This window comes from Lithobates pipiens, unplaced genomic scaffold (genome assembly GCF_037356315.1).
Source record: "Lithobates pipiens isolate NorthernLeopardFrog02 unplaced genomic scaffold, aLitPip1_a1.2 Scaffold_18, whole genome shotgun sequence".
In the NCBI taxonomy this organism is placed as follows: domain Eukaryota; kingdom Metazoa; phylum Chordata; class Amphibia; order Anura; family Ranidae; genus Lithobates; species Lithobates pipiens.
The window spans coordinates 326,439,895-326,452,257 of record NW_027507758.1 but is presented as its reverse complement, the minus strand read 5'-3'; positions in this window follow the sequence as shown (position 1 = coordinate 326,452,257).

Here is a 12,363-nt window from a genome sequence, read left to right as displayed (position 1 = left end):
GCGTTGTTTTGTCCCCAGTTAATCAGAAGGCTAAGCCCCTGGTTTTGGTCACACGTTCTTGAGCTGAGTCGTCCATCGAGATACAGGCTCTAATTGACTCTGGGGCTGCGGGCCTGTTCATTGATGGTGCATTTGTTTCGCAGCACTCGATTCCGCTGCACCTGCGTGACACTCCACTTGCCATTGAGGCTCTTGATGGGAGACCTTTACAGCCTGCCCATGTGACTCATGAGACGGTTCAGTTGTCCATGGCCGTAGGAGCTCTTCACCATGATATAATCCAATTCCAAATTATTTATAAATGTATTATTTATTTATTTATTTATTCATCTCTGCCTTTGCCTTGGTCACATCACAAGAAACCATCTCCTGCAGTTCTGTTTAAAGACTGGTTTGCTGACATCCCTTCTGGTTCCTTATCCTGCTTGCTGTTGCTCCACTTGGATCCCTGACTTCTGGCCTGGCTGATTACCCGATCTGATTATTGAACTCTGGACTGGCTGACTACTCGGTCCGGTTACTGGACTCTGGCTATGCTTTGACTACACTTACTCTATTTACCTTTCATTTTTTATTAATAAAAAAGTGTGATTTAATTGTACTTCTGTCTCGGTCTGGTTCATGGTTTCTGACAGTCAGCCAGCCACCTTCTCCACCACTCTTCCTCTGACTGAATGAAGCCTCAGCAACATGTTGTCCAGCACCAGGAAAATGTAACCTCCCAGGGTTTGGAAATGCATTGCACAAACCTTTCTTCAAGGCCTCCTGAAGATGTTTCATCCTCTGCTCCCTTTGCGAAGACAGGATGAGTTCTGCAACTTTACCCTTGTAATGTGGATCAAGAAGAGTTGCCAGCCAGTAATGATCCCTCTCCTTGATACCACGAATCCTAGGGTCCTTTTGCAGGCTTTGCAGAATCAGGGAGGCCACACAGCGTAAGTTTGCATAGGAATTCGATTCTGAGTCCTCTGGGTCACTAAGGATCACATTATCCGTAACTACCTCCTCCCAGGCACGTACAACTCCTTGGGTTTCTGGGGAATGAACAGCATCCCTTGAAGACTGCTACTGAGTGTTATCCTCTACATCCATGCTGACACAATCCTCCTCCTTCTGCCTGTGTGTTTGGCGGGCCCATAGGAATGCTATCTGGATAAAGGAGGCCTTGAGAGGAAAGGAAGTCCTCCTCTTCCTCCCGCTGTTCTGCCTCAAGTACCCTGTCCATTATGCCGCAAAGCGTGTGCTCCAACAGGAAGACTAGAGGGACAGTGTCACTGATGCATGCATTGTTGCTGCTCACCATCCCTGTGGCCTCCTCAAATGGTGACAGGACAGTGCATGCATCCTTGATCAGTAGTCACTGGCATGGCGAAAATAAGCCAATCTCCCCTGACTCTGTCCTGGTGCCATACTCACACAGGTACTCATTGATGGCCCTCTGCTGCATGTGCAGCTGCTGCAGCATTGGCAACATTGAGTTCCACCTGGGGGGGCATGTCACAAATGAGGCGGTTGATGGGCAGGTTGTATTCCCTTTGGATGTCAGCCAGACGAGCCCTGGCATTGTATTTACCGGCAGAAATGACCACAGACTTTCTGGCCTGCCTCAGGAGATCCTGTAAAGCCTGGGCATCTTCTCAAGAACCGCTGCACCACAAAATTCAAGACGTGTGCCAAACATGGAACATAGGTCAAGTGTCCCTGTCGCAGGGTGGAGAGAAGGTTGGTGCCATTGTCACATACAATCATTCCTGCCTGAATCTGGCATGGGGTCAACCACCTCTGAGCCTACCCCTGCAGAGCTGACAGAATTTCTGCCCCAGTGTGGCTCCTGTCCCCTAGGCAGACCAACTCAAGCACTGCATGACATATTTTTGCCTGACTGCTTGCGTAGCCCCTTAAATGCTTACGGAGCCTTGCTGGTTCAGAGGACAAATCTGCAGAAGAGGCCATAAAGGAAGAAGAAGAGGAGAGAGCTCCATTTTGGAGGCCTGTTGGCGGATCAAGCTCCAACAATACTGAACCCTGTCCTGCATCCTTCCCAGCTGCCAGCAGAGATACCCAGTGCGCCGTGAAGGAAAGGTAACATCCCTGCCCATGCCTGCTGGACCATAAGTCCGTGGTAATATGCACCTTACTGCTGACCGCCCTGTCCAATGAGGCCAAAACATTTCCTTCCACATGCCAGTAGAGAGCCGGAATGGCCTTCCGTGAAAAAAATGGCATTTTGGAACCTGCCACGGAGGTACAGAACATTCCACAAAATCATAAAAGGGGGCAGAGTCTACCTGAAAAGGCAGCAGTTGCAGTGCTAGCAATTTGGCCACGCTAGCATTCAGACACTGAACATGTGGATGTCTGGGACCGAATTTCTTTTTGGGGTTCAGCAACTGGGGTAGGGAAATGTGCCTGCTAAAATCAGATTGTGGTGTACTGCTAGCACATTGGCTACAAGTACTTGGAACACCTATTGCTATACCTTTATTCCTCTCAGTGCGGGATTTTGAGAGGACTGGAGGTATAGTGGGGCTGGAGATCTCAGATGAGGAGCAAGGAGAAGTCTGCCTTTTTCTTTGATGTGGCTCTTTCAAGTGCTGTTGCCAACGGACTGCATGGCAGGTTGTCATATGTCTGGACAAACTTGTGGTGCCCAAGCGGGTGTTGTTCTGGCCACGCTTGATCCACTTCAGACATAGGTTGCAAATGGCAATGGTGCGATCTGCTTCACACACATCAAAAAATGCCCACACTAAGGAACTTTTAAAAGTCAGCGGGGAATCAGCAGCACCCTGCACCAGAGGAGCTCTGCTGTGTGATGCAATAAGGTGGCTGCACTTAAGCTGCACCCTATAGGACATCCTGCCACATTGGAGTTTTGCCTCCTCCTCCTCTCTTCTTTCAGGCACCCAAGTAGAGTCAGGGACCTCATCACCCCCTTCCTCCTCATCACTGGAGCAAACTTGGCAGCATGCTGAAGCTGGATGAACATGGCTGCCAGTTTCTTGTCCTGCTTGGGCACCCCCTCTCTCTACACTCCCTTCCTCAACTTGAGAACCAACATCGGAGCCTTCAAATCGCTGCTCATCCTCCAGCAGCATGTACCCAAAACTGTGGTCGAATAGTTCTGGGGACACCTCCGTGCATGATGGTGGGGCTATGGAAGGAGTGACTGTGGACAAGGAGCTGGGTGAAAGAGGATGAGGAGCATGAGGATGACTTTGTTATCTAGTCCACCAACTCTTCTGCATGTTCTGGCTCAATAACACTGCCAGCAGCGGAAAAAAAAGGACAAGTGTGCCCCATGGCCACCTGCAGAGGATGCAGCACTGTTGACTGTTGACACAGAGGCTGCTTGCCCTCTTTAATGTCCCGTGAGTGTCTGCCTCTCCTTGGTGGCCTTCTGGACATGATGTATATTTTGTTTTGCAACACCACACTACACTGTATTTGATACTGTTCACACCACCAGAAGTGTAGTAGAAACTGTCCACACTGTATTCGATACTGTGTACACCGCCTGCACTGTATTAGCAACTGTACTATGGCTGCACTGTATTGTGTACTGTGTACACCACCAGAAGTGTAGTAGACACTGTACACACTGTATTAGATACTGTGTACACCACCTGTACTGTATTAGCAACTGTACTATGGCTGCACTGTATTGTGTACTGTGTACACCACCAGAAGTGTAGTAAACACTGTACACACTGCATTAGATACTGTGTACATGGCCGGATGTGTATTAGACACAGTACACCACGGAATTCACTGTAGATGTAGGCTACACTGGATGCAGAGTATATATATATTCCCACAAATAGAGCTTTCTTTTGGTGGTATTCGATCACATCTGCAGATTTTATTTTTGCTAAACTAATTTTAAAAAAACTGGAAAAATCTAGAAAATTGGGGAAAATTTTGGGAACAAAATTATAAAAATTTAGTTTGGGTACAGTGTAGCATGACCGCGTAATTGTCATTTAAAAAGTGACAGCACTGAAAGCTGAAAATTGGCCTGGGCAGGAGGGTGCAAACGTGCCCTGTATTGAAGTGGTTAATCAAGTCAGGGGAGGCCTGATTCAGCTCCATGCAGATCTACAGCAATAGGTATTTATTGCTCATGATTATCAGCAAGCAGGAATGCTAGCCACTAAGCCTCTGTCCTATTTACCACTGGATACTGGCAATTCAAGTTCTGATAACCAATAGGAGCTACTTAGAAGAGGTGCTGTTTTTAAAATAGGACTAGGACAAATAGCTGCTAACCCAGTTTTGAAATGGCATCTGGGCTTTAAATGGTTAATCATGTGAAAATCTATAGTAGAGAAATCTGCAATTCTTCATTAAATTACGAAGTTGGTGAAAGGGCTGGATTAGGAGCATTATTGGTGAAGTAGAAGCTATATTCTCTAATCCTTTAAAACTGCTGTTATATTTTATAAATGTTATGAGCATTTATGTAATGGTTCCCTCTGTATATTATAATGACACTGCACAAGTGACCTAGCAATGGAAAGTTTACCTTTCAGATACATCAAATTCCATTATTGTTTTTAAAAGTATTTAACTTTGTGTGAACCTGTAATATATGTTTGCACAAATGGTCTATGGACAGGTTTTTTATGACTTGCTGAATTATTTCGGAACTAGAAATATCGGTGCTTTCACAAGAGACAAGAGGTCATAACCTCTGTTCACAAATGTCTGGGTCATAACCTCAGTGCTATACTAGCCATCCACTGAATTTAAGGAATTGGGAGGTTTAGTTATTTAGACACTGTGCCACACAAAAAGATCAGCAATGTAATTCCAGAAGAGGCTACAATCTCTGCTAGCTGTGCTAAAACACTTGTAGTATGTAAATGGCCTATTATGGGTTTGTAACATGCTTTTGAGCTAGATTTTTTTTTTAAAAAGGCTTTCAAATAATACTATACTCATTTTCAGGCAACAAAACAGCATTTGTAATTTCTGGCATTCTCTGCTATGTTACATCAGTAAGTTGTACAATGGTGTAGCTACCATGCCTTTAGCTTAGTGAATACATACAAAGCCAAAAGAAGAGGAAAGCATTCAATGTCATTCAAGAGATCTCCCTTTTATTTTTTCGTACATTTTTTATTCCTTGACATATGTGGAGTCAAAATTTTAAATTCGGAGATTGTATATTTTATTTTCCAGTTTAGAAGTCCTTTTCTCCCTAGTTCAGGAACATTGCAACAGCAGGGCACATGGGTATATTTGCTGAATCAGTGCATAAAAGCATTGATAATGTTCAAAGTAACTCATACAGACTGAGTAGAATTCAGTTAAAAATAGTCCAATTAAATAATTTCCAGAAAAAAAATTGTCTTTGCCTTATACAGCCCTTAGCAAACAACAGAAGGGCAGGCATCTTGCTGGTGTCCTAAGGGCTTGTAAGGCACAATGTGATTGATTTACCAAGACTGGAGCGTGCAAAATCTGGTGCAGTTCTGCATGGTAGCCAATCAGTTTCTAACTTCAGCTTGTTCAATTAAGCTTTGACCAAAAAACCTAGAACCTGATTGGTTTCTATGCAGAGCTGCACTCTCCAGTTTTGCACTCTCCAGTTTTAGTTAATCAACACTAGTCTGATTTTATTATAGAAATCATTGGGCTTAAATTGTTTATAAAGCTTTTTTTTTTTTTTTTACACAGAGCAGTTCCGAACCTCTTAATCAGGTGCCCCCAGGGAAAGCAGCTTTCCTTGGGTGCACCTGTGTGCTCGCTCCCGAGTCCCACTGCTGGGTCCATTGACAAAGACAGTGGGACTTGATCCCGCCCCCCCCCGCTCCCTCACCACTGGATTTGATTGATAGCAGCAGAAGCCAATCGCCAATCACCTGCTATGAATCTGTCTATTTAGGAGAGAAACAGCGGCGGGTACCACTGTGCTCATGCACATCGCTGGAGCGGATGGGCTCAGGTAAGGAAAAGGGGGCCTGGGGAGCTGTGTTGAAGGTTTTTTTTTACCTTAATGCATAGAATGCATTAAGGTAAAAAACCTTAAGACTTTAGAAACACTTTAATTTAGTAAAAGGAAATTCAACAGTATAATGAGAAACTGCAACAAAGAATATAGACATGCTTATATGCAATGTCTCAGGAACATGCATCCCTTGCTAGCAGCATATGAAATTGGGCAGGAGATCATGAAGACCATCATATGATAATGCACATTTCAACAAATGGGGACATTTTTTTTTTTTACTGGAAACTGGATGTAAATCAGCTTAAATGTCCTATTAATTACGGTCTCACATTTGAACAGATGTTTCTTGTATTGCCTTTTACAATAATAGTTTTCATTTTTTCAGTTTAGTCCCACTTTTTATGTGCTTCATTTTTATGGCCTCGGGCATTCCATACAAGAAATGCAGCCTTGGACCTTTCTACCGATGACTGAAATTTCTCTTTCAAATCACGTACTGTTATTATTTTTAAAACAGGAACAAACACAGCATTGTGCTATTTTGGGGAACATATCAACATTCAAACACCCGCTATTGGTCCAAAATATTTTCTTTTTTCAGTCGTGTGCCATGGTGCAAAAAAGGGTGTTGACAGGCCCATCTCACATTCCACAAATCTGTGTGTACATCATAAAGAAAATGTATAACATACATCCGGCCTTTGACAATCTGATATACGACCTGCTAAAGATAAAACTTACAATCTTGATCAATGAAAAGGTGATAACAGTCTCAACAAAACTCATGTACACCTGTAACCAATTGTTGTTGTACAGAGTCAGCAATTCATTGCAGCAAACTGAGTTTATTCATTACCAGGCCTAAAATAAATGCATTCAGAAGTAAAATCATTGAAGACTGTTATTCCTATACCAAGTGTCACACACCCAAGACAATAAACAATATTTTTGTTTATTATTTATCTGATATAATACTAAGGTCGGTGAACCCATAATTGGTATTTATTTTTAAATGCCGATAATTAAAATTTTCTGCCACTGATATCTGAGAAACATTATTATTTTCTTTTATGTGTTGTAAAAAAAATGTTTTTAACAATTAGGTCTTCAAGAATTTTGGTATTTTTTTGTGTATATGGTGGACTTATACTCAAAAAGAGTTGTCACAGAACTAACAGTCTCTCTTTGGTTCAGTGGTTAGCACTTATGCTGGGATCCTTGGATCAAATCTTGGTCAGAATAAAATCTGCATGGTTTAAACATTCACGTGTTTCCAACCATGCTTCAAATACATGCTTGTAGGTTATTTAGTGCCTTGGAAAAATTGCTCTTTTAGGTTTGTATAAATTGGCTATTCCCATGTGTTTTCAGAGATGAGCAGAATTTACCTGAGTTCAGTTCAGGGCAGGTTCAGTGAACATGACTCAAGTTTGGGTGCCAGATCAGAACCCTATTAAATCAATGGGAGCCAAATGTTAAAAACAGTAATGGCCATTTTCTAGGATATTATGCAAGGAATTGTCAAACAAATGGCACGGGGGGGCTAGGCACTGCCCTGGGGGAAAAAAAAAACACATTTTGTGAAGAAGATCAGCGATTTTAGTAATGCTTAAAGTAAAACCTTAAAGTGGAAGTAAACTCCCCTATCGTTTTCAGCCAAGGAAGCTGCCATCTTTGCCTCTGTTTAATCTTCAACTGCTATGGTGCTGCACATGTGATTCGTTATGACACCAGCCATTAGATGGTTTGATAGTTTGGCTGAGAGCACAGCCAATGTGCAGTTAGCATTCCCGGCATGCCTTTTTTTTTTAACTGTTTAAATCGATGGGTTTACTTCCACTTTAATGCAAAACTGAATGAAATAACATGCTGAGAAATGCCCTGACCCTCCCTGGGTCAGATGGCACATCTGTGTGATGCATACAACCTTCTACAGCAACACTGACATTTACAAAGAAAAACAACTTGTTTAATTTGCTGTTAACAAAGCTGCCACAAATTTCCTTTATCTTTACAAGACTAGATAAAGGTTTGATATAGATGTTATGTTATGAACTATGGGGAACTCCATGCCATTTTTTAAACTATCCTTTGCTTATCTGGTTGGGTAATCCTGACCATATAAGTAAATAGGGCCAATTACATCATTGTTTTTTAAGGACTTGTTGGTAGTTGCACCCGCATCCTTAGCAACCACTGACAATGGGAAGCAGCCATGTATACATCGGTAATAGTGCTGCTATTACACAAGACATTCGGGTCTTGTTGAATAGGTATGTTAGGAAGCCAATGTCCTTGTGAATGTACCAGCATGCAGGCAAAGGACTCTTGCCAGTAACCAGCGTACACTTAAATGTTGATACATCTGCATGCAAATGCATGCACTGGCACGCACACCTGTGTACGCCCACTTCCAATCTTAGGAAGGGTGCCAAGCTGCCTGTTTAAAGGAAGCACTGATGTCTGATAATCACAGCATGTTCTAATCACAGCATGTTCTTCAGCTCCCCCCTGATCTATGTTTCTGTTTTCATGTTCTTGCTGGTTGATTTCCCATTGCTTATCTGTCTTGCTCCTGACCTTGCATATTCTGGATCCTGACCTCAGCTTGTCTCTGACCCCAGATTTCTTCCTGACTACACTTACTCTTGCTCCTCTGAGTATGACCCTGGCTTAGCTACTGACCTCATCTCTGCTGTCCAACCAAGCTGATTTCACCTTGTCTCTTGACCACATCTCAGATCCTTACCTAGTCCTTCTTCTGATCATGCTCCAGTGGGTCCTTCACCTCTCGTTCTGGCTAATTTTCATTACCCCACCAGTTCTCAGTTTGGCATTCATACATATTTTAAAAGCTTTGCTACATAAGAAAATCTTATTGCATTTCCTTATAACCGAGATTGAAATATGACATTTTGCAGCGCTGTATGTTAGTTAACTACAGTCCTTATAACCTATCAGAAACCTATCATACTTATTTCTACTTGTTCTAAAGCCCACAGAAAATACAGTCTCCTGGAGGCACTCATTATTGAAGAATTTGCTTTATTGATGACAAAATTTAACCTCTTGGCGCTGACGGCAGGCAAATATGCTGCGGGTGGGCCTTGATGCGGAGTAGATGCATATTTGACTACCACATTTCAAATACAGCTGTGCCAAGTGCGTGCTTCCTGCCCACTCCTGACACAGTTACTGGCAGCTAACTGGAAAGCCAATCATGGCGGTCACATGATTATAAACCCTGCCCTGCCTTTTAGCATCTAAAACCCGTTAAAGGGCTGGGAGACGCCAGTGCCTAGGGGTTAAAAAGATAAGACAAATCACCAAATCATTGATGCATTATCTGTTTTTGGTGTTTAGCAGGTGTTTGCAAAATGGGAAAATATCAGATGTTTAAATATTAGCCTTCCATTAGTATTACAGTCTGATGGAAACAAAAATGATTAAAATTTATGTTTAGCCAAATTAATAGATACATGTTTTGTGGGTATCATCCCATAATGAGGTTGATTTACTAACGTAGTAAAGAATTTCCACCTAGTAAAGTAAATGTTTACTTAGCATAGTAAAAAAGATGAAGGTGTGTTCACCTCAAATATCCAGCCATGCATGCATGGGACATAAAAAAGAACAGAATTTTTCCTTGCACATTTTTGGTGATTGAAATGAACACAGTCCTACCTTAACATTTACTTAGCAAAGTCAAAAAAAATTCTACTCCTTTCATAAATTAAGCCCGTTGTCTTTTTCTGCATTATAACATCTGGCTGAAAAAACTTTCACTGGTTTCAAATGAACATGTTGGGATTCCTTTCCACAGACCACCATCATTTAAGAAAACGAATTTCTGTCAGAGCTTTAGTCATCACTTGATCATCAGTGACAACTGCTGGGCTGATGTAAAAGCAATGTTTTAACTTTTAACACCTTGAGCAAAATAGAACAATTATCACTAGGCTATTGCATTTGAATTCTCCTGAGTTGTCATGTTAAAGAAGAACTTCACCCATGCCCCTAAAGTCACCCCCAATTACCACCTATCATTGATGCTCTTTGATGCAGAAAAAACCTGCTTTGTCTTCTTCTCCCCTGCCACTCTTTTACTGAACATATTGTTTTACGCTGCCATGTTTTTATTTCCAACATCAAGAGCCAGCTGTCAGCTCTGTCAGGTCTGGCAGTAATCAGGCCTGAGTGTGGCAAGTGAAATTTGACTCAGCTTTCCAAAAAATTGTGGTTAACCACTTGAGGTCTGGAAAATAGCCAAATGACAGCTACAGTGCGGATCTCAATTTCCGGGAGGCTGTCATAGGACGTCCTCCCCTGGGCATGCTCCCTACAAGGCACGCGGGGAGCACGCTGTGATCACCGAGTCACTGAGACTCGGGTGATCACCGATCTGAGTAAGGGGCCGGGACAATGACAGCTGATCACATGATGTAAACAAAAGCTCGGTAATCGTTTCTATTTTCTCCTCACTTTGACAGCGTGAGGAAAAAAAAGCCAATCACCAGCTTATGTTAAAGAGACATTGGTCCCAAAGAGGAAGCATCACAGGCACCTCATCTGTGCCAATCAGTACCCCCTGCCAGTGTCACCTGCTAGTGCCCACAGTGCCCACCAGGGCCACCTATCAATGCCCATAAGCACTACCTATCAATGCCCACAAGTGCCACCTATCAATGCCCACAAGTGCCACCTATCAATGCTCACTCGTGGTGCCAATCAGTGCCACATGTCAGTGTAAACAATCAGTGCCCATTATTGTCACCCATCAGTGCCCATCACTGCCACCCATCAGTGCCCATCACTGCCACCTATCGGTGCCCATCACTGCCGCCTTATCAGCGTACATCAATGAAGGAGAAAAATCACCTGTTTGCAAAATTTTATGACAAAATATAAAAAAATTTGTTTTTAAAGTACGGTCTTTTTCAATTTTTTAAGAGAAAATAAAAACCGCAGAGGTGATCAAATACCACCAAAATAAAGCTCTATTTGTGGGGAAAAAATGATAAAAATGTAATTTGGGTATGGTGTTGTATGATCACGCAATTGTCATTCAAAGTGCATCAGCGCTGAAAAATGAAAATTGGTCTGGACAGGAGGGGGGATTAAGTGCCCAGCAAGCAAGTGGTTAATCACAGTTCATTCATGATTCAGCATGGGATGGTGCAATTACTTTTTTACATAGGGCAAGGCAGGTTTGAACAGCTTTTTCCCCTTAATAATCAAAATAATAATTTAAAAACTGCATCATGGATTCACTCGGGTTATCTTTGTGTAATATTAAAATTTGTTTGATGAGCTGAATCATTTAAGTGTGAGAAATATGCAAAAAAAATAAAAATCAGGAAGAGGGCAAGGCTGGACATGTGATCTAATTTTAAATTAGGCTGGACATGTGATCTAATTTTTGTAAATTCATACCTACTGTAGATAGTACTGTTAATAGGCCTGAGGAAATAGACTTAGGTCTGAGAAATGTGTAACCCAAAAGTGGAACTTTAAGCACTCCTCACCCCCTTACATGCCACATTTGCCATGTAATTTTTTTGGGGGGTGGGTGCTTAGTTTTGAAGGGGACTTCCTGTCCCACTTCCTGGTTCCACCTATGGGCCACCTAGGCAACTCCTCCTCTCCCCCTAGATGGCCCCTCCCTCTCAGCAATCTTCTTGAACACGTGACAGGTCCCAGAAGATTGCCTGTCCACTGGGAGAGCACAGTGCAACTTGTGCATGCGCAGAGGAGCGGGGCTCCATGCGGCCTCATCGCTGGACTGCGGAACAGGTAAGTGTCTGTTTATTAAAAGTCAGCAGCTAAACTTTTTGTAGCTGCTGACTTTTAACCACTTCAGCCCCGGACCATTTTGCTGGTCAAAGACCAGACCACTTTTTGCGATTCAGCACTGCGTCGCTTTAACTGACAATTGCGCGGCCATACGACGTGGCTCCCAAACAAAATTGACGTCTTTTTTTCCCACAAATAGAGCTTTCTTTTGGTGGTATTTGATCACCCCTGCGGTTTTTATTTTTTGCGCTATAAACAAAAATAGAGCGACGATTTTGAAAAAAACGCATTATTTTTTACTTTTTGTTATAATAAATATTCCTCAAAAATATATAAAAAAAACATTTTTTCCCCTCAGTTTAGGCCAATACGTATTCTTCTACATATTTTTGGTAAAGAAAACTGCAATAAGCAATTATTGATTGGTTTGCGCAATAGTTATAGCGTTTACAAAATAGGGGATAGGTTTATGGCATTTTTATTAATCATTTTTTTTTTACTAGTAATGGCGGCGATCAGTGATTTTTATTGGGACTGCGACAATATGGCGGATACATCGGACATTTTTGACCCATTTTTGGGACCATTGTCATTTATACAGCAATCACTGTTAT